The sequence below is a fragment of the Sus scrofa genome, chromosome 14 (genome assembly GCF_000003025.6).
Source record: "Sus scrofa isolate TJ Tabasco breed Duroc chromosome 14, Sscrofa11.1, whole genome shotgun sequence".
NCBI lineage: Eukaryota > Metazoa > Chordata > Mammalia > Artiodactyla > Suidae > Sus > Sus scrofa.
Genome location: NC_010456.5, coordinates 33,897,089 through 33,919,417, shown reverse-complemented (window position 1 = coordinate 33,919,417; position 22,329 = coordinate 33,897,089). Strand labels below are relative to the sequence as shown.

The window sequence follows — 22,329 nt, the reverse complement described above, 5'->3', positions numbered from 1 at the left end:
TTTTAAAAATTTGTCTTTGAGCTATGAAATTCATTTCAGAACTAACTGTTCTGCGATGAGCAGCAGTGTCTTGTAATGCTAAGACCATGGCCCATGGAAACAGATAGATCAGGGTTTGGCTCTAAGTTCCAAACCCACAACTTAGTGACATCATCTTACCCCTCTGAGCCTCAACTTCTTCATCTGTCAAATGGAGTGCATTCCTACTACTTAGATTTCTTGTGAGATTTTAATGAGATCATGTAGGTAAAGTGTTAAGTATATGGTCTGGCCTCTAGTAAGTGCTTAGCAAATGGTGGTCATTATTGGAACCAGTCTTAGAATCTTTATATGACTTCTTTCTTTTCCCTCCCAGTCATCCCAAGTCTCCTTATTCTATTTATTTTCTCCGGTAGTCTTATTTACCTCTCCAAGGCCTACTCACAATGATCCCCTCTCTCTCAGAGACATAAGAATGAGCCATGAGTGCACATTGTTGTAGTCTGACTCCAAAGGATGCTGAAAAGATGATTAGAGGGGAGATAGCAGAAGCCCCATCATTTTGACACAAGCGATGAAGGAAGGAAGTAGTGGTGCGGAATCTGCTGTCTTCCTCATTCCTCCTGGTGCTGGTGGGAATTATTCAAAGATCTTACTGGGACATAGTCATCAAATCTCTCCTCCAGTGACTTGATGGAGCCTGAGAACTTCTCTCTCACTTCCCTACCACTCAGCAACTCCAATGCCCAGGACCCTGACCAACATGATAGAGAGAAGGGAGATTGTTACATAAATCACAGGCACCCTGGGAATGCAGCCACCTGTCGTTAGGACCTCAGAGATGCTTGGCCATCCTCCTGAGCCACACAATCATTGCCAGAAAATAAGTCACCAGAGCAATTCGACATCATTCCAGTTCTGCCCTGTACTGTCTCCTTAGCCTGGAGATCCCCTCACTCATAAACCAATGCTCCTGGAGTGAGCAGATCAAAAGCAAAATAGCCAAGGAATTCATGTCCTAGCTCAGCGGTAATGAACCTGACTAGGATCCATGAGGATGAGGGTTCAATTCCTGGCCTCACTCAGTGGGTTAAGGATCCAATGTTGCTGTGAGTTGTGGTGTAGGTTGTAGACACTGCTTGGATCCGGCATTGTTGTAGGCTGTGGTGTAGGCCAGCAGCTGCAGCTCCAGCTGGACCCATAGCCTGGGAACTTCCATATGCTACAGGTACAGCCCTAAAAACAAACACACAAAAAAGCTAAGGTTCCCCCATGGAGGATGGGCTGGCACCATGGCAGCATTCGTATGGTACCTCTTTTCATGGTGCTTAAGCCAGAAGGATCTGATGCTACACAAATTTGGCCACCAGCCAACTGTGTGACCTTGATCAAGTAGCTTCACTTTTCTCTCCCACTGTTTCCTCATCGGTAGAATGGGAGCATTAATAATATCTAAGACTACTACCCGTTATGGATAAAAATAAAATAATGCAAATTAAGCCTCTAACACTTTTGAGTCTCCTCAATAAATTTTATCATCATCCTTATCATTGCTGCTGCTACTGTTGTTTTAATTAATGATCATCACAAATTGTCATGTTAGCTTCTGAATTAGATGCAGAATATCCTCAACGTGAAGAGTGCTCGAGATACCACATCCGCTTGGCAAGAAAGAGCCTATTTTTTCCCGTGGACCAGAAGTCTTATTACCTCCTAGCAGAAGGCTCCAGGTGCATTGGCATGTGCTTGAACTTAGGCCTACCTGGAAGAAGGAAGCAGCTCTTTCATTCTGGGTGCACCAGTGAGTTTCTAAATCCTTCTGAATTGGGCTAGAATAGAAATAGTGGCTTAGGGGAGTTCCTGTCGTGGCTCAGTGGTTAATGAATCCGACTAGGAACCATGAGGATGCAGGTTCGATCCCTGGCCTCGCTCAGTGGGTTAAGGATGCGGCGTTGCCATGAGCTATGGTGTAGGTTGCCGACGCAGCTCAGATCCAGCATTGCTGTGGCTGTGGCGTAGGTCAGCGGCTACAGCTCAGCTTCGATTAGATCCCTAGCCTGGGAACCTCCATATGCCACAGGAGCGGCCGTAGAAAAGACAAAAAGACGAAAGAAGGAGGGAAGGAAGGAAGGAAAAGAAAAGGAAAGAAAAGGTGGTTTAGAAAAGAAACATATGACCTCATTTCCTTTTTTTCTTCTGTGGCCTCAAACTTTTCTCTCCTCCTCCCAGTGGACTGATTTCAGTGCAGCTTTGCCACCTTCCCTTCACACTATGATTTTCTTAAGGCCAGAGACTATCACTTATCCTGCCCCAATATCAAGGACAGTGCTTAGCACTTAGCAGAGCTCTGTATATCGTGGCACAGTCTGTGACTCCCTGATTATCTGAGGTGTCTTTCTCTCCTTCATCACTGCCCCCAACTCAGACACATTTTTATTTAACCAGCTTGTTTAAAGGGCATAACTTCAGCAAGAAATATCACCTGTTCTCACACTCTCTCACATGCGCTCACTCTCAGTGATGCCAAATTTCAGCAAATTCAGAGATGAGCTGACCTTGTTATCTTCCAAGACCATCCCATCAAAGTGGAGCCAATTTAGTTCTTCCAGAGGTCTAAGAGAAGAAATCTTAAGGACAGATTATTCATGCCAAGCTCGTTAGAATTTTTAGGTAAAAGTGGTCAAACCTTGCCCTGGGTATGGTTCCATTATAAACTTTGAAAGAATCTCGTTTCCTGATCTTGCTTAGCAGTGAATGACCAGGGTTAGGAAAATATAGCCTAAAGAGTGGTAGCGATTTGAGGACCCACATAATTACCACTCAGGGCAAGAAATAAAACACAGCCAAATCTCCCTGAATGCACCCCCACTCTCCTCCCTAGAATGAACTTACTATAAATGTCTTTTTATTGAAATCGTTTTTCCTTACAGTCTTACCATTTGTGTTTGCATCCCTAAAACAATATAGTTTAAGTTCTCCTATTTTTGAACTTCATATGATGGAGTCACATTCTACGTGTTCTCTTTTTTCCTTTTTTCACTTAATGTTTCATTTCAAAGATTCATCCATGTCGTTTCCTGTAGTACTACTCTGTGTCTTTTCATTGCTGTGTATGCATGTACACAATGCCTTTATTCTGTTGATAGGCAGTGTCATAACTTTACATGTTAAGTTTGGTTGTGACGTTTCCTATTATAATGATGTGATGAATATCTTTTCAGATATCCATTACAATTTGCTCAGGGCAAATTCCTGAACGTAGAATTTTTGGATCCGAGACGATGGCTGTTTTTTAAGCTTCCTCCAGAATAGTTGTACTGATTTGCTCTTCCACCAGCATCGCTGCCTGTGTCCTCACATTCTTGCCAATGCTAGCTTATTTGCATTTGTTCTAATCATGCCAATTTGGTAGGGATAAGATGTTTTTCTCCAGATTGTAGGAATTTCCATTTTTTTTGAGTATAATGAGGCTGGGCCTCTGCCCTCCTCTATGCTTATTGGCTATTTATATTTTTTGTTTTGTGGATTGTCTTGTATGTCCTTTAGCCATTGAAAACATTGGTGTGTGCGGGTTTTAATTACAGTTCACGCTAAGGCTCAGCACATTTAGACACGTTGGAACATTTGGGAAGTACAGGGTGGGGGGGAGCGGGGAAGGGTGGGGAACTTCTTTGTGGCCGCAGATCTTAAGTGGATCTGCCAGGTAGAGAGTAATTTGGAAGCTTATTGTTCAGAAACCAAAGAGGACAGTTGTGCATTCAGCCCCATGCTGGGGAGGAAACAATGCTTCCTGGACCTAGGGCCATTTGAGAACAAGGGCCCTGCTCTAATTGAATCTGCCTTCTACCTCCTTTGTGTCTGAGGAGTCTCTTTATGATGATGACTGCCTGAGCTTCAAGGAGGGAGATGGGGAATGTGGAAAAGGATAGAATATGTGTAGCTTGGCTTGAAGCTTAGGATTTGAATTGCCAGCACCCCAAACTGAGTTTACATTTTTTCCTTTTGTTCTCCCCGTCCTCCTCCTTTCTTCAGCAAACAATTACTGAGCTCCTGCTCTGCGCTAGGCAGGATATTGGTGTCAGAGGTCTTCTCCTCTAACCCTGCAGTGTTTTGGATCTCAGCCACTGGAAACTCCATCTCCTCAGTTCAAGGGAAGAAGCTGGGAGTTGTCTGCGACTCTGCTCTTTCTATGTTACAGCCTCACTACTGGTAAATTCTTTCAGCTCTACCTTCAAGATATACCTACATTCTTGAAAGTAACCCAAATGTCCATCTATAAGTAGTTCGATAAACAAATTGTGGTACCTCTGTGCAATGGAATCATACTCAAGAATGGAAAAGAACAAACTGTCAGTACATGGAACATGAGTGGATTTAAAAAGACGTTATGCTGAGTGAAAGAAGCCAGATGCAAAAGAGTACTCTATGATGCCATGTGTATACAATCCCAGAACATTCATACTAATCTATAGTGACAGGAAGCACATCTGTGGTTGTCTGGGGTGGGAGGAGGCAGGAAGAATGACTCAGGAGGCACAAAGGAAACTACGAGGGTGGTGGTGGTATATTCATTACCTTGATTGTGGTGATGGTTTCACAGGTATAATATGTATGGAAGCTTATCAAATTGTTTATCTTTTTATTTATTTTTGTCTCTTTAGGGCTATACCCACAGCATATGGAGGTTCCCAGGCTAGGGGTTGAATCAGAGCTGTAGCCTCCAGCCTACACCACAGCAGCACAAGATCCAAGCCTCATCTGTGACCTACACTGCAGCTCACAGCAATGCCGGATCCTTAACCCACTGAACGAGGCCAGGGATGCTAGTATCCTCACAGATATTAGTCAGATTTGGTTCCATTGAGCCATGGCAGGAACTCTTCAAGTTATATTTTTAAGTACCTGTGGTTGACTGCATGCCAATGCTACCTCAGTTAAGCTCTTAAAAAATGTACCCAGAATCTGACCACTTCTCATCATCCTTATTGCTACCACTTCATCTGTCTCACCCGGCTAATTGAAATAGCCCCATAATATGCCCTTCTGGCACCTACCCCTGCTTTCTCACACTCTCTTCTTAACAAAGAATTCAGACCGGAGTTCCTGTCGTGGCGCAGTGGTTAACGAATCTGACTAGGAACCATGAGGTTGCGGGTTCGGTCCCTGCCCTTGCTCAGTGGGTTAACGATCCGGCGTTGCCGTGAGCTGTGGTGTAGGTTGCAGACGCGGCTCGGATCCTGCGTTGCTGTGGCTGTGGCGTAGGCCGGTGGCTACAGCTCCGATTGGACCCCTGGCCTGGGAACCTCCATATGCCGAGGGAGCGGCCCAGGAAATAGCAACAATAACAACAACAACAACAAAAGACAAAAGACCAAAAAAAAAAAAAAAAAAAAATTCAGACTGATGCTTTTGAAAAGAAAATGAGGTCATTTCACTCCTTTATTTAAAACCACCCAATGGCTTCCCATATCTTCCCATCACACTAAGAGCACTTACCACTGTCTGATGTCCCATGTGCTTTACGAGTTGATTGCCTGTCCTCCCACCAGAGTGACTTAAGCCTCAAGAGACCAGTGCATTTTTCTTCACTGCTATATTTCCAATGTCTGGAACAATATGCATCAGTAGAAGGTGATCAATAGATATTAGTGGAATGAGTCAATAAATATGGTCTCAGACTCAAAGAGTTCCCAGAATATTGAGAGAAATTTATGTATATACAGTTAAAACATAGGACAATAAACTCGGTGATAAAGGGACTCCTAATGGAGGCACCTAGACTTTCATGGGATGAGGTCAAGGATGGCTTCCTGGAGGAAGTGGCGTCTAATCTGAGACCTGAAAGCCATGTAAGTTCCTGCCTTCGTGGAATTCTATTAGAATGAGCAAATGTATAGGCATATATCACACCGTGTGCTAAGTGTTTATGGGGCTAAGTATGGGGGCTGAGGAGCACAGAGGTAGAGGCATTACCCAGCCCTAGTGGGAGGGGGGTAGATCTGGTAACATTAACAAAGTTTCTTATAGTGAAGCACTTCCTGGTTGGGATGTATTCACATCCTTTAGCCCAGTCTCCCAAAACTCACATTTGGGAGACTGTTGCCTGTATACAGACAATTGCCATAGGAACCAAGAAATTGATCCAAGATTTGAAAGATAACCAATCATCACACTTCCCCATCATGCTTGCCTCCTTTTAATGTAAATTATTCTGCACCAATGTCCATCCAGTCTAATTATTTTCTACCCCCTCTATGAATCAGAGTTGCTGGGGAGCTAAAAAAAAGAGATGACTTAATTGCACTCCAGATTTATCAAATCTAAATCTCTGGGTGTAGGGGAAGGGGAGCAGACTAAACACGGGTATTTTAAAAGTTCACTGTGCAGCTAGAGAGCTGAGAATGACAGATGTGATTCAAGGGTCAGGAAGAGTTATCTTAGGTGGAGTCTAGTCATTTATTACTTTACTTCATTCCTGCCTCAGGGCCTTTGCACATTCTCTTCTCTTTATAGAATGTTCTTCCATCCTTGTTTTTTTCTTGCACATCTACTTGTTTCTTATTCTGTAAGTCTCAGTGAATATGTTCATTCTTCAGGGAAGCTCTCTCTGACCCTCTCATCTCTCCCATCTAAAAGAGTTCTCATCTATTCTCTCTGCCCTGGCTGTTATCTATCACATCTCTTGATTGATTTCCTTCACAGAACTTATCATAACTTGAAATGATCTTACTTACTGAACTATCCCTAACACTAAAGAAATGAACTATTTCAGTAAAGTCTAAAAAGGTCTGACACATATAAAGCACAGTACCCTACACATGGTGGGGATTAGGAAATGGTTGCAATTATTATGAATGGGTTAATTAGTTATTTGGTGTAGTTTACAGAATTATAATGAAAAGGACTAGCTGTGGCAGCATAGGAAATTTTATAAGATAACCTCATTTTTTATTGATCACTTTGACCTTAAGCTCTTTGAAGGCAGGGACTGTGTCTTATTCATTAGTGTACATCCAGAGCTTAACACAGTGCCTGGCACATAAGATGTTCTGATTTAGAAACCATTTCATTGCAAATAATGGAATCTCCCTAAAGGTACTATAGCAGAAAAATGAACTTATTGGAAGGACAGAAGGGTCTCAGAGAACCTAAAGGTGGGAAAGGAGCTGGGCTAGAAAGGAACTTGAACAAGGAAGGAAGGGAGGAAGGAAAAAGAAAAGAAATAGAAGAAAGTGACCAAGAACCCAGCAGTTTTCTCCCTGTGTCTCTCTAAGGCTGCATGATATTTCTTTGTTTTTTGCAAATTGGCTTTCTCTGCTCTATGGGCACATAGATATCCCCAGCCCAGGCTTTACAATATTTTCCACTTCAAATATTACACAGAGACTAAATAGCATCTTGATTCTAAATTCCCAGGGAAGAGAAAATTTGATTGGCTCTAACTCCTGCCAGGCATTCACTCTTGGGCCAGTCAACTGGTTTGAGGGGTGAGGGAATGGGATCATGTGTCCTGTTCTAAAGATTTGAAATATCTCTTTGAGGTATGCAAGTCTTAGCTCAAATTCTCCCCTGCAAGCAAAGCTTTTGAGAAGGGCTTGCATACAGTTCGGTTGGTTGGGAATTAATGCTGGGGAATGGGAGAGGGAGGACTTGGAAAAGTCACATAGAGAAGGAAGGAAAGCCAGTGCAAAGATGTGTTACTGAGCTGACATGGGAAACTGAGGCTTATACTGAACAGAAATCTTCTGAGAACCTTTCAGAATGCATCTCAGAAGTGTCCTCCTAAAAATGGGAGAGGGAAGAATTCATCAGCTCCTATCTTGGATTGGTCAAAGGATTACCCCAAGGGGTGCTATCTTTATCTCATTTCCAGTGTGTCTTTGCACCAGAATAGTCCTTGAATCAAAGCCCTGGAGAAGAAAGCAAGAGGTACATGGTGCAACTAAAACAAGGTACTGTCGGAATACACCTGCAGGCAGGTGAATTAATGCAGTGATGGCTAGAGCCAGGAGAGTGGGCCAAATGATGTGAGATGGAGCAAACAAGTTGTCTAGCACAGGAAGTCTTAGAAGAGAGTGTAAGTCTGGGTGGAAATAATTCACATCTCTTGTATCTACTCAACAAATGTTTTCTGAATGAATAAATGAAGGAAAAATAATGGAAGGATTCTTGGAGGAAGTGAGATTTAAGATCCCCTTCTGTGTCTGAAAGCTGAGTCTGAGGACCATGTGGATACTGATCATCTATTCTCAAATATTTTTCTACTGAGGACGATCAGTTTTATTGATAAGTCTGTGATGTCATAAGGAATATAGATATTTCCTTTCTTTGGGGATGAAGAACAGATCTGGAGATGCTGAGCACTTTTGTATAGGTGCACAATGTCAGCATCAGGGCCAAGTTTAGATTTTCTGTCTGCTTTAACCCCCTGCAAGTTATAGGGCTGCAGCTAGACTACAAGCATATGTAAAATACCAACATCACCTCGTTCTCATACTCTTTCTTCTGTGTATAGTTCAGCACAGTGAACAGTCATTGTTAGAACCTAAAGCAGTTTCTAATTTTGTTTCATTATGAGTGTGAATGCAGCCCTCAGGACCCATCCCTATGGCCTTGACTAAGCTTGGTCTTTCAAGCTATGAAGAGACAAGATAAAGATCTGAATGGTGACTCCAGCTGGCGGAGCCTGGGCTGACTCAGCCCCCGTAAACCTGCCGTCAAAAATCAATAGAGCTTTCTCAAGAGTCACCATTATCCATCCAACAAGGAAAAAATTTCAAAAATAAATTGCCCCATGGCATAAAATCAGATTAAGTAGATAACGCGTTTTGCTGACTCTGGGGCTGTGTTGGGGATGGTGCAGGAGGGAGAGAATTAGCGATTTAATGAGCTCAGTTCTCTTCCTGCCTGTACTCTTCCAGTGTTTACTGTCTGACTGAACATGAGCAGGAGAGCGAAGGTGAGAAAACAAATTCGAATTTCGCCCCACAGCTTGACCCACAGTCCTGCAGTGCAGGCTCTGCATTGCTTAACCATTGTTGGTTAGTGGGCTCGCAGAGGTTAACTGCCCTGGCCTTGAAGTCAGGGGTCTTCATCAGGCTTCACCATGCTGTGCGACATTGGACAAGTTACCTCGTGTGTCTCTGAGCCTCAGTTTCCTAACCTTGAATCAGGCTTCCCACTGACCGAGGCTGGGAGGGGAGTTGGTCCACCAGGGAAATTGTTGCCATGTGAGGAGAAATGAGCATGGATGTAGGGCAGTAACCCCCACGCACCGATTACAAACCTGACTCTTTCTGTCTCAACTCTGGCATTTTTAAACCTTTAAAGAAGCCTTTACTGAGGCCTTTTCTGGTTAAAGTTTAAATGTAAAGATGTCCAGAGCCACGTGGCCTGAGTCCAGAGAAACTGCACAGGACCACACTGGAACTGACCCTCAGGAAGTACTCACCTGCTTTCCTGCTGCTTTGGGCTCTGCCCCCTACCTGGGGTCAGAGCCAGGTGCTTCTTCTTACTTGTCTCTGGTGACTTCTTTGGACTTCATCTCTTTCCTGCTTTTACTACTGCTACTCCCCAGACCCACCTGACTGCCCTTCTTAGTCCTGGCCCCCCTCCTCTAGTTAGCTTAGTCCTTTAAATAGCAATTGTTGGCCAACATATGGCTGCCCCCCATGTCAACATGGGATGTCTCAGATGGGCTGGGGGTCTGTTCTAGGATATGCTCCCCCTTGTTACCAGCTGGAGCTCTTGCAGGCAGGTATGGTTGCTTTGCACAGAGGTCTTGGCTCAAGGGGGCGTCAGGACCGAGGCGCTCTGCATTCCTGCTGGACACAACCCCACCGAATATGACTATGCAGTGGCTCTACCTTCAGCAGCTGAGAAGGAGGTAGCCGCTTTTTTATAATGTCTGTGAGTCACCGTGAGACATTTCCAAGTACAGTTGGGCCTGAGGCCAAGTCTCACCCAATTCTGACGTTTTGTCCCTTCCTCTATTAGAGTGGTTTTGTAAAGTGTCCACTTGGCCAGCCTGAGTTATACTTCCCAGCATCCCCTTTCTGGTGTATTTCTCAGAACCACAAGAGAGATTTCTGTGAGAGATTTGAGAGGTGGAAGGGAGGCACTGGCCAGCCTGGTTTTCACCAGGTAGGTCAGGTAAGGCATTTGCGTAGCTCCCTTTTGTTGCCTCGGGTTCACCTCATTGGTACAGGGCCACCTTCCCGCGGATCCTCCTTCAGCTTCTCTGATTCCTGGGCCAGGTGTGTGTTGGCTCCCATGATATGAAGGGTACCAGCTAGTCCTTGAGGACACCCACATCCGAGGCCAGAGGCACTGAGACCTGACATGGGTTCGAGTGTGCGTCCTCCTGGGTCCTGGTTTGGGCTCACAGATTCTGGTTTGTCCTTGCTCTCTCTGACTTCTCATCTATCTGCCCTTTGGGACTGCCTGCCCTTCAGATTTCAAACTCCAGCATCAGATGCAAAGACAATAGCAGCCTTACAGAAACTCTGTAATCAATCACAATGAAGTAAGGTCACATGCCTTGGGAAGACTTCTTTAATATACATACAACTTCCAGGGGACCTGCTTCTTTGATTGAACCCTGACTGACACATCTACCATGGAAGTTTTATTCCTAAAAGATGCATACCTGGGGTCTTATTTTGGATTTCCCCAAAGAGGGACCCTGATAGGAGTACTTGCTGGCAAGTAGTTTATCTGGGCACTAATCCCAGGAAACAGAAGGGAAGGAGCAGGGAGAATGAAATCAGGAAGCCAAGAAAAGCCAATAAAGAATTCAGTATTCACTGTTCATAAGCTGCCGCTGTAGGCAGCGGGACTCAAGTCCACTAGGGCGTCTGAGAAGTGTGCACATTGTCTCCCAGAAGTCTCTGTTTGAGGCATGGGGGGCAGGAAAGCTAAGGTATTGATCTGCTGGCTCCATTCACCCATTTGAGGGTTGCCCTGAGGGTGTTCACTGCCCTACACTTTGGGAATTCACCTGCTTGAGGCTGAGTGGGTTCTTGTGGCATCAGGGAAAGCATTGAGGCAGAGAGGTTCATTGGGCAGGTGCTTGAAGTTGAATGGCATCCGTGTACCCAGGCTGTCGAGGCCACAGACAAGGGTGAGCTGAAAGTCTGTGACTTGGGCAGCAGAAGCATCGGTTATCCTGGCAAATTCATTGTTTGCAAGGTCAAATCTCAGAGATACCAGTGAGTCAGGAGAAAAAAAAGTAAAATGGCATTAAAGATCTATTTAAAAGCCAAAATAAATAAAAGTTCTAGTGCTTCTAATGTTCTATTATGATAGCACACAGATACACACACTTTTCTCAACTCTCACTCTATCATCTCTTTAACTCCTAAATCACTTTCCTCCATTGTTCAGGGAAAAAAAAAAAAATCTGTGTCCCTATTCTCTGCTGAGGTGGATGCTTCTCAAACTTTCTAAGCAGTTTTTTTAGCAACCCAAGTGAGGGCTATAAATGAATCATATGGCTTTTTAAAAGTAAAAATCATGCTTCACACTTAAAAAAATTAAAAATTAATATACACATGTAAAAATGTAGTAGCTCAGCATCTTGGGGGCAACTGACTAGCAAGGGGTTATTGATTATCTGTTCACAGGGAAGGGTCAGAGGCCTGACGGTTCAGGCCATGCCTTTTGTTTAATGCTGCATTTGGTTATCTTGGGTCAACTGCACTGTGACCTTCACTTTTTTTTGTTGTTGTTTTCTGCTCCAAGATGAGTGACAAATCAATCTATCCTAGTCTCAGCTTGGGACTCCAATACCTGTCTGTGTGAGGGTTATGTTATATTCTAGGCAGGACAGCATCCCCAGTGAGAAAGACTCTGAGAGGGACAACCTCTTAGACACACAGAATTTCCATGATCCAAATGGATACCAGTGACTATCGCTTAATACCCAGAACCTCCCTCCTAGATAAGAACATTAGTGATCAACTCTCTGTAACTTATAGAAAGCTGAGGGAGTTCCTTTTGTGGCTCAGTGGGTTTAGAACCTAACTAGTTTTCATGAGGATGTGGGTTCAACCTCTGGCCTCGCTCAGTGGGTTAAGGATCCAGAATTGCTGTGAAGCTGTGGTGTAGGTAGCAGTTCAGGCTCAGATCAGGTGTTGCTGTGGTGTAGGCTGGCAGCTGCAGCTCCAATTAGACCCCGAGGCTGGGAACTTCTATATGCTGCAGGTGAAGTCGTGAAAAGAAAAGAAAAAAGAAAAAGTAAAGCTGAGTCCCCGAGGGAAAAAGTGAATTAGTCAAATCCCAACAAATATCTATGACCTGGCACATTGTAGGCCCTCAATAATCACTTGGTTTTTGTGAGAAGCAGACGAGTATCTTGGTTAAGAGCACAGGCTTTGAGGTCATACAGATTAGGGTCATGTTCTACTCTGCCTTTCCCTAGGTAAGTGCTCTTGGCCAGGTGACTTAACCTCTCTGAGGCTCAGTGCCCCTGACTGTAAAATGGGAATCATTACAGTACTTGTGTATATATTGTTGAGAGGATCCAGTGAGATCTTGAGCTGTGTGGAATGTTTGACAAATTGGAGAAATAACTGATGATGATGCACCTGGGCACTGGGAACTCTGGTCATTCTCTAGCTACCTGACCAGAGAGAGTTTAGCAACCTTCCCATCCACTGGCAGGTGGGCAGGAGCAGAGGTCTCCCAGTGCTGGTTTTTCCAGCTTGCTGATAATTATTTTTATACAAGCCAGTGTTTTATTGATTAGTCATTGATCTCTGTACGGGGCCAGGGAAATTCTTGGGCCATGAAGATAAAGGCAGCGTTTCCCAGCACAGGGGTCCTGGGTGGGTGTCAGGGTCATCACCTGCTGCCGTGAATGCCTGGCCTCTGCGCTGCTTGGGACAACTTCTCAATCAGAACCAGCGGCCCCCTCGGCCCCCTCCCTCTTGTGCCCCTTGATTGCGTCTATTCACCCTTCCCCCACTGGCTCTGTTTGACCTTTAATAAGTGCTGCTTTGGTGCAGAGCTGTTGATGAGTTATTGCCGAACGAGCAGCTCCCCAGGGCAGGCTACCTTCCCAGCCCCCCAGCCTCACCACAGCTTGTAAGGGAAAATTACATTTTGATCTACATTTCCCATTTCCATTCTCTGTCACCTGGCTTTGGAGACCAAAGGAAGAAAAGAATTTTTTTTTCTCTCTCTCATCTCCTTCTGGCTCAGACCTTCATGCTGTTTCTCCTCTTTCCTTTCCTCATCCTCTATTCTGTCCTGATAGTCACTTGCAGAAGATAAAGTAGCCTGGCTGGAAGTTCTCACTGAGGCCACCCTCCCTTGGACACTGGGGTCATCGAAGCCCCAGAGGTTACACAAACTTTTCCCAACCACCACTTTATCATTCAACTCCTAAATTTCTTTTTTCCATTGTTTCGGAGAAAAAGTTGCAGTAGCCTTGTTCTGAGATGAGGCACCATCTGAAAGTCAGCAGCTGGATTTTGAGAAGAATAAACAAGCCCTTCTTCCCCTCAGGCCGTGCGTGATGCTCCACACCCGGCCTGACTCTCCTATTAGATAGTTTTCACCACACCCTGTACCTCTCCTTTCTCCTTCTCTCCCTTTTAAAATTGAGATAAAATTCACATAGCACAAAACTCATCCTTTTAACCGTTTAAAATTGTACAGCTCAGTGGGGTTTTTTATTTTTAGTATATTCACAAAGTTTTGCAGCCATCACCACTTTCTAATTCCAGGATACTCTGATCACCCCAAAGGGAAACCCCATACCCATTATGAAACCATGCCCCATTCCTTCCTCTTCCCTGCCTCTGGCAACCACGAATCTACTTTCTGTCTCTATGGATTTTCCTATTCTGGACATTTCCCAATCATGGACTCATACAATATGTGGCCTTTCGTGACTGGCTTCTTTCTTTTAACATAATATTTTTGAGGTCGATTCATGTAGCATGTATCAGTGCTTCATTCTTTTTTTTATGGCTGAATAGTATCCCATTGCATAGAAATACCACATTTTGTTCATCCATCCATCCATTGATGGACATTTGGGTTGTTTCTACTCTTTGACCATTATGAATAATGCTGCTGTGGGCATTTGTGTTCAAACATTTGTTCGAAAATATGTTTTTAGTTCTCTTAGCTAGGAATGAAATCACTGTGTTGTATGCTAGTCCTGTGTTTTTTATGGAATAGCCAAACCATTTTCCACATTGACTGCACCACTTTATATCCTCATAAGCGGTCTACAAGGGCTCCAGTTTTCCACATCTTCTTCAACACTTGATAATTTCTGTGTTTTGTTTTGTTTTTTCTTACAGCCGTCCTAGTGGGTGTAAGGTGGTATCTCTCTTAGTTTCAATTTGCATTTCCCTAATTACTAATGATGTTGAGCATTTTTCCATGTGTTTATTGGCCATTTGTGTATCTTCTTTGGAGAAATGTCTATTCAGTTCCTTTGGTTGCTTTTAAATTGGGTTGTTTTTTGGTTTTGTTTTGTTTTTGGTTGGTTTGTTTTTTGCTGGTGTTGTTGAGTTGTAGAAAATTTTAATATATTTAGATGCTCGATAGATCCTTATCAGGTGTATGATTTGCAAATATTTTCCATCATTCCATAGGTTATCTTTTCACTTTCTTGATAGTGATTTTTGACACACAAAAGTTTTAAGCTTTTATGAAGTCCAGCTTATCTATTTTTTTCTTTTGTTGCTTGCTTTTAGTTTTCATGTTTAAGAAATGGTTGCCTAATTCAAGGTCATGAAGATTTATACCTCTGGCTCCTTCTATGAGTTTTATAGTTTAACTCTTATGGTTAGGTTTTTGATCTATTTTGAGTAAAAGTTTATATATGTTAGAGTTGCAACTTCATTCTTTTGCATGTGGCTATCCAACTGTTCTATTGCCATTTATTGAAAAGATTATTCTTTTCTTCCACTGAATGGTCTTAGCACCCTTGTTCAAAATCAGTTAATCGCATGGATTTATTTCTGGATTTTCAGTTTGGTTTCATTTATCTATGTGTCTATCCTGTGCTAGCACCAAACTGCTTTGATCATTATAATTTTGTACTAAGTTTTTTCTTTTTTTAATATTATTTTTTATCCATTTTATTTTGTTTTATTTATTTTTTATTATTTCTTCAGTACAATTTTTTTTTTTTTTTTTGTCTTTTTGCTATTTCTTGGGCCGCTCCCGCAGCATATGGAGGTTCCCAGGCTAGGTGTCCAATCAGAGCTGTAGCCACCGGCCTATGCCAGAGCCACAGCAACGCGGGATCCAAGCCGCGTCTGCAACCTACACCACAGCTCACGGCAACGCCGGATTTTTAACCCACTGAGCAAGGGCAGGGATCGAACCCGCAACTTCATGGTTCCCAGTCGGATTTGTTAACCACTGCGCCACGACAGGAACTCCCAATTTTTTTAAATTATAGTTGATTTATAGTGTTGTGCCATATTTTGCTGTACAGCAAACTGACCTAACCATACATACATATATATATATATATATATATGTATATATACACTTTATTTTTTCTCATACTATCTTCCATCTTGTTCTTTTTTAAAAAGTTTTTTGTATTATAGTTAATTTACAATGTTCTGTCCATTTCTGCTGTACAGCAAAGTGACCCGCTTATACACACATACATATACACATACATACATATACATATACACACACACACACATTCTTTTTCTCACATTATCCTCCATCATGTTCCATCACAAGTGATTGGATATAGTTTTCTGTGCCATACAGCAGGATGTCATTGCTTATCCACTCCAAATGTAATAGTTTGCATCTACTAACCCCAAACTCCCAGTCCATCCCACTCTTCCATCTTGTTCTATCCCAAGACATTGGATATAGTCCCCTGTGCTATATAATAGGATCTCATTGCTTATCCATTCTAGATGTAATTAATAGTTTGCATCTACTAACCCCAAATTCCAGTCCCTGCCCCCTCCCCCTTGGCAACCACATGTCTGTTCTCTATGTCCATGAGTCTGTTTCTGCTTTGTAATTAGGAAGTGAGAGGCCTCCGACTTTGTTCTTCTTTTTCAAGACTATTTTATCTAGTCTTTGTTCCAAAGCCCTCTGCTGGACTTGTAGAGACTTTATTAGACCTGCTTTGGGATATAATGCCTCCTCCTACCCAATACAGTTTTATCCCTTTCACATGTGTAAACTCCATGGGATCCCTTTTGCATTCCTGACTCTGTCCTGGCATCTGATTCCTGGGGAACCCAACTTATAGAAACTCCCAGTAACCAGCACATTAGTTGGCAAATCATTGGAGTTCTGGAAACATTTTCAAACAAAGACTTTTTTTTTTTTTTAAGTTTTAACAGTCTTTTTGAGGTGTAATTCACACATCATACAATTCACCCATTTGGAGTGTTCAGTTCTGGGGATTACCCTGATAGCTCAGCAGGTTGAGGATCCAGCATTGACACTGCTGTGGCTTGGTTTGCTGCTGTGACATGGTTTTGATTCCTGGCCCCTGCCATATGCACAGCCAGAAAAAAAGTGTTCCATTCTGTTGTTCTAATATGTTCATAGAAATATGAAACAGTCACTATAGTCAATTTAGAACATTTTTATCACCTTAAAAAGAAACCTCCTTCTCTGTAGCTGTTGCCCCTCTGCCCACCCTACCCAGAGCCACTGATCCACTTCCTGTCTCTTTAGAATTCCATATGAATGGAATCATAATATGTGGGTTTCTGTGGTTGGATTCTTTCGCTTAGCATGATTTTAAGAGTCATTCTTATGGTAGCATGTGTTAGTGCGTCATTCCTTTGTCTGGCCAAGTAATGCTCCACCATGTGGGTATACCACCTTTTATTTGTCCCTTTGTTCATTGATGGATGTTCAGATTGTTTCCACATTTTGGCTATTGTGAGCGAGGCTGCTTTGACCATTTGAATACTCGTTTTGTGTGGACATACGTAAGAAAGGCATTCGTTATTTTATTTTTATTTTTTATTTTATATTTTTATAGCCACACCTGTGGGGCATATGGAAGTTTCCAGGCTAGGGGTTCAATCAGAGCTACAGCTGAGGCCTATGCCACAGCCACAGAAACACCAGATCCGAGCCACATTTGCAACCTATGCCACAGCTTGCAGCAATGCTGGATCCTTAACCCACTGAGCATGGCCAGGTATCGAACCTGCATCCTCACAGATATATTGGGTTCTTAACTCACTGAGCCACAAGGAGGCTCCAGGAAAGGCATTCTAGATGTGGAACTTTTGGTGTACAAGAAGACTCCAATTATACGCCTTCAGGGTATAATTTTTCATAGTAGGGCATTGTGGCCAGGGATAGAAACTAATGAGGCATCACCCTTTTAAGAAGTTTTGACCATTGGAGCTGTTGATGGTGGGTTACTTAGGGTGTTAAAGGGCCTAGAATCATATGTCTGTGGGAGAGAGAATGTTATTTTGAGAGAGGGGAAATCCTCAGTGTGGACCAGTGTGGTCAAATTGGACTGAGAGAATAGGGCAGTAATAGTAAATGAGGTCAGAGAGCTGACCTCCAATGTTTGGAAAATGAGTATTTTTTCTGTGCTGCTCTTCAGGAAAAACCTTGGATGCTAACATCTTCTTATCCTCTAGGTCTCAGCTTAAAGGTCACTTTCTCCAGGATGCCTTCTCTGAACCTCCTCCTCACCACCTGTAAGACGGGATACAGTTGTCACACACTCTTGTCTCACTCTGCACTTCTCCTTGGAAACCTTCTCTGAAGGCAGGTCCAGGTCCAATTCATTTCCTGGTGTTTTTTTCAGTATCAAGAACAGCTCCAGGCTCAAACTAGCATCTAATGTACCTTTGCCCAATGAACAAAGAAACAGATAAGCCAGGAGGTGGGAGCTAAAAAAGAAACAGGTGCGGATTTCATTGAAACACTACATAATATTGAGCCATGCCCAACATGGACTGCTGTGAAATGGGCTGTTTCACAAGCGCTGGCCACACAGAGTGGGGACACAAATCTCACTCTTGCCTTCAGGTCCCATGAATTTCCATGATGACATCAATGCTTCCTCAAACCTGCGGCTTCCTCCTGCATTCCTTTTCCTTCTCTCTGGATCTTCCTCCACTAAGAGAGAGCTGAAATGTTCTCTAAAGAGGAATATAACGGAGGAGTTTCTGCTACAGTGCAGCGGGATTGGTGGCATCTCTGCAGTGCCAGGATGCAGGTTTGATCCCCGGTCCAGCATAGTGAGTTAAAAGATTCAGCGTTACCGTGGCAGCTGCAGCTCGGATCTAACCCCTTGCCTGGGAACTCCATATGCTGCGGGGCAGCCAAAAAGGAAAAAAAGAAAAAGAGGAATATAATGGAGTACAATTGATTTTTCCACCTGCTATGAAAACAAATACAAGTCAGAATATCTAGGAGATAGCCAGAAGAATAGATTTTTGGCTCCTTTCAAACTCTCAAGTATTTATTTCCTTAATAACACTTACTATTTATTGAGCACTTATCAAGCACCAGATACTGCATTATAAACATGGCATATAAATCACCAGTCCTCAAAAACCCAGCTCTCCTGGGTGGAAGTTGTTATCTTGCAAACGTGAAAATGCCTTCATTTTCCCCAGCCATCTTGGAATTCAGAGCTAATGCCCAACTTTTAAAGGAGCTGATCTAGGCACATAACCTGCTTGGTGGAGGCATTCTATCATAGAATCAGTACACTGACCTCAGACAGTGAAGCTGAGTATCTTCTGACACCATCATTGCCTCTCAGATGATTCTGATAAACAGCCTGAAATACCGATGTGACACCAATATGCTTGACTTAGTCCCACGACCACAAAACACCCAGCAAGCTCCAGCAAGCAAAGGTAAGGCTTTAATTTTATTACCCAGGTTTTTTTTCTAAAAGATAAGTGACATTCAGAAGTACCTCCTAAATCATTGGGGAGAGATCCAATTATGTTTGCTGTCATTAGTGTTAACTGTACTTTGAGGAATGCTAATTTTAAAAAAATTGGTTACCTGAATATGCTAAAAAAAATTTCTCCCTAATTGAGCAAGCAGTAGTTTCCTGAACATTTCAGTGTTGGAGAAATTCAAGCCCTGAAGCTTAGGATTTTCTCTGAGAAATTGGGTTATGTTGCATAAGGTCACAAGTGAAAGTGTGAGAGTCCTGATAAATTTTCTTTTACATAAAGTAAAGCAAAGGTGGCATCTAAATAAGGAAACCATCAAAGACAGGTTATGCATATTAAATTGTTGATAACAGGTCTTGTGTAACTAATCTTCATGCTTCATCCTTGGCTCCCCAGATGTGTGCGCCTATGGCTGCAAACTTCCATGTAATTGGTCTGAATGGTGGGCATGAGTATTTTTTTTTTAAAGAAAATCCAGTCTCAGGGTAGAGGCACATTGAAGTCGCGGGTGAGGCCTGGGTCTCAGGGTCCCTTTGATTGGAGTCACCAGAAACCCACTCCAGTGAGCTCAAGTGCAATTGAGGCTTTGCTATGAGATATAGAAACATGGGAATCCAGAGAAAGCAGAACAGTGGGTCTCAGGAAAGGCAGAAGACTTGGAACTAACAGAATGCTTGTTGCAAACACTCTCCTCCAGTTGCTTGTTATATGACCTCAGGTGAGTGACTTCACTTCTCTGTGTCTCAGTGTCAACAGGGGAGAAGCTATTGTATGTACATCTCTGTCAAGTATTAAATGGGTTAATGACTATGCCATACTTAGCACCTACTGTCTGTTCAATACATGGTAGCTGTTATTATTGTTATATTTTTCTACATTACTTTTGTGCAACTGTTCCATCTTCCTGTTATTTCCTCATGGCTTCCACCTGCACAGTAGCTTGCAAGTCAACATGACCGTCTAAATTCTAGTGCCTGTAACTCTCTAAAGACTGTCCTCTCCTCTGAGTTCAAGTTGCTAAGAGGGAAAATCTGACTCAATTCATCCAAATCAAAGGCCCCTTCCAGCCCATGGCTGGGTTCTCCCTCTGGGTCAGAGATCCTCCCTGCTCCCCATGTCAGGGGTTGGAGTCCACCTAGCAGAGCTGTGCGTGAGGACCCTTGCATTAGGGAGCATAGATGAGGAGGCAGAAGCTTGTCTAGAAACACCGGTGAGATCACTGCTGGTTAGGAAGGAAGAGAAGCCCTGTAATGGGCTGTGTGATCAGGATTATGTTTGGGGCAGTGGTTACCAGTATAAAGCCGATGGAGGAATCAGGGATGAACCATCATAGTGGTTATAACTTAATTAAAAATGGGAGGAGTTCCAATTTTGGCTCAGTGGGTTAATAAGCTGACATAGAGTAGTCCATGAGGATGCAGGTTTGATCCCTGGCCTCGCTCAGTGTATTATGGATCTGGCATTGCCACAAGATGTGGTGTAGGTCGCAGACATGACTTGGATCCCTTGTTGCTGCAGCTCTGATTCAGCCCCTAGCCTGGGAACTTCCATATGCCACAGGTGTGGCTCTAAAAAGAAAAAAAAAAAAAGGAATAGGAAAAAAATGTGTATCCCTTCAAAGGGAGAGAAGGCAAGAGAGAATTGGATGAACCTGGGTGAAGCATACATGCATGTTCAATAAACTAATTTTCATTTTACCATAGGTTTGAAATTTTTTTAATTAAAAAAATGGGAAAAAAACACAGCTAAGGTATTTACCAAATAAAGCAAATATTTTCATAATAAATGCAAATACATATATACAAAATGAGTAATAAGAAAACTAGGGAGTTCCCATTGTGGCTTAGCGGAAACAAATCTGACTAGTATCCATGAGGACACAGGTTCAATCCCTGGTCTCACTCGGTGGGTTAAGGATCTGGCATTGCTGTGAGCTGTGGTGTAGATCGCAGATGTGGCTCAGATCCTGCATTGCTGTGGCTGTGGTGTAGGCTGGCAGCTGCAGCTCTGATTTGACCCCTAGCCTGGGAACTTCCATATGCCACAGATGTGGCCCTAAAAAAGACAGAAAAGGAAAAGAAAAGAAAGCTAGCTGAGGACTCAGCAAATTTCAGATCTGCTTACCTACTCTGTGAGCCTCCATTTCCACCTCTGTGAAATGGGGTCATAATACTGCCTCTTAGCCTATTGAGGGGTTTCATTCATTGATAGACATGCAAATCAGGGCACATGGTTAGCTGGTAGGCCTTGGGATACCTGGGCCAGTTACTTCCAGGGAGCGTCTGCTCTGGCTGGCTGGATTGTCCTAGTTGATAACTGGCAAACAGTCTTGGTAACCGGCACATGGAGCCAATTTCATGGGCATTGGTTCTAGCACCATCATCATTATCATGCTTATCTTCATCATAATCCTGATCCCCCTTGGCCTTCCCACCCTGGCAGCATGCAAAGAATGAGACTTTAGGAATAATGGCTAGGTTTGGGGTAGAGGCAGGTGGCCCAAGCTTTGGGTTCTTTAGGCACCTAGGGGAACAGGGCCACCCCAGCACAAGGTAGATGAAGAGATTTCACTAGTGTTCCAGGCTGGGGCGAAGTGTGTTCCCCTGGCCCAGAAGACATTTTGTTTGCAGACTACACACCGGTACAAGCTGAGAGAGGGATGGAGGCCCCAGGCTGCAGGGAGCTGGAGGAATATTTACTGAGTCCTGGGCCTGTATCCCTGGGTCGGAAGGAAGAGGTGTTGGGAGAGGGGCTCATTTTGGGGGCGAGGGAGCCCAGGCATAACTGGGCTGGGTTCAGAAAGGTGTTTAAAAATGCTGGTGCTCTTATAAGCTCATGCTTCTAACCTTTCTAATGTTGCCTCAGCATCCTTCAAAATAAGCTTGAGAAGTACTGGTTTAAACTGTACATAGATGGTAAACCAGCTATGATAGAAAACATAAAAATCATTTAAAAAATAAACTATACATAGATGGATAGATGGATATATGGGGCTAGATGCATTCAGTGAATAGGTGGATGTATGAACTGTGACACAATGAGAGAATCATTGAAAAATGAACAGATGAGTGAATGGATATTTGGTTTTTATCCAGCTTTATTGAGATATGAATGATTTGTGACATTGTATAAGTTTGAGGTGATTTGATAGACCTATACATTGAGAAATGATTACACAGTAAGGTTAGTTAACACATCCTTCACACAATAAGGTTAGTTAACACATCCTTCGCATAATTATTATTTTGGTGGTTGTGGTGGCGAGAACATTTGAAATGTACTGAGTAACTTTAAAATATATAGTGTAGCATGGTTAACTGTAGTCACCAGGCTGAACATTACCTGCCGCAAGAACTTATTCATCTTATTACTAGAGGTTTGTAGCCTTTGACCAGCATCTCCCTGTTTCCCCTACCCTCATGCCTCTTGGCAACCCCCAATCCACTCC

General features: G+C 43.2%; 1 long non-coding RNA gene across 1 annotated transcript in view; it reads left to right on the top strand.

Moving 5' to 3' along the window:
- LOC110256682 overlaps positions 1 to 20,289 on the top strand; it is an 81,084-nt gene extending 60,795 nt beyond the window's left edge. Inside the window, exons 5-7 of the long non-coding RNA XR_002338551.1 lie at positions 1,583 to 1,780; positions 4,012 to 4,188; positions 17,601 to 20,289. This is a non-coding gene — a long non-coding RNA (uncharacterized LOC110256682). The remainder of the gene's footprint in view (positions 1 to 1,582; positions 1,781 to 4,011; positions 4,189 to 17,600) is intronic.